This window comes from Penaeus monodon, chromosome 28, assembly GCF_015228065.2.
Source record: "Penaeus monodon isolate SGIC_2016 chromosome 28, NSTDA_Pmon_1, whole genome shotgun sequence".
NCBI lineage: Eukaryota > Metazoa > Arthropoda > Malacostraca > Decapoda > Penaeidae > Penaeus > Penaeus monodon.
Window position 1 is genome coordinate 4,263,499 of NC_051413.1, and position 509 is coordinate 4,264,007.

At 35.6% G+C, this 509-nt stretch overlaps 1 protein-coding gene across 1 annotated transcript in view; it reads left to right on the top strand.

Moving 5' to 3' along the window:
- Nucleotides 1-509, top strand: part of LOC119591300 (laminin subunit gamma-1-like) — an 83,409-nt gene that overhangs the window by 47,443 nt on the left and 35,457 nt on the right. The gene's annotated exons all lie outside the window — the stretch shown is intronic.

Sequence of the window (509 nt, forward strand, 5' to 3'; positions counted from 1 at the left end):
CCCAACATTTAATGTCACTGCATCAGTTATAAAGGCGGGCGCCTTTATTTGTGTATTTTAAATAAAATACAGTAATAACAATGTAGGAGACGGCTCAATTAACGTTTGATGATTTATCAAAAGTGGCCTCGAAGTTTTTCTTATTATTTCCAAAGCGGGATAATCTTCAGCGATTGGAAAAAATGCAGGACAAATTAAAGTCAGTTATCACGAGTAAGGACACAATTAAAGACAGTCCTTACGATGTGAATAGAAAATATTAGTAAAATATAAGAAACGACTAAATTACCGTTTAACAGTAAATCAAAAGGGGCTTTTCTAGCATATTCGATGCAGAATTATCTTAAAATTTGTGTAAGATTACATTGCAGTTTCGAAGACAGTCCTTGGGCGCTTGGGACACTTGCACACCTGTCCTAAAACTTTGGTCGAGTCTCAGACAAAAACTGTCTGTCTAAGACATTTTCGCCTGGAGTCAAAGTCAGATAAAGGTAATGACAAATAGACTT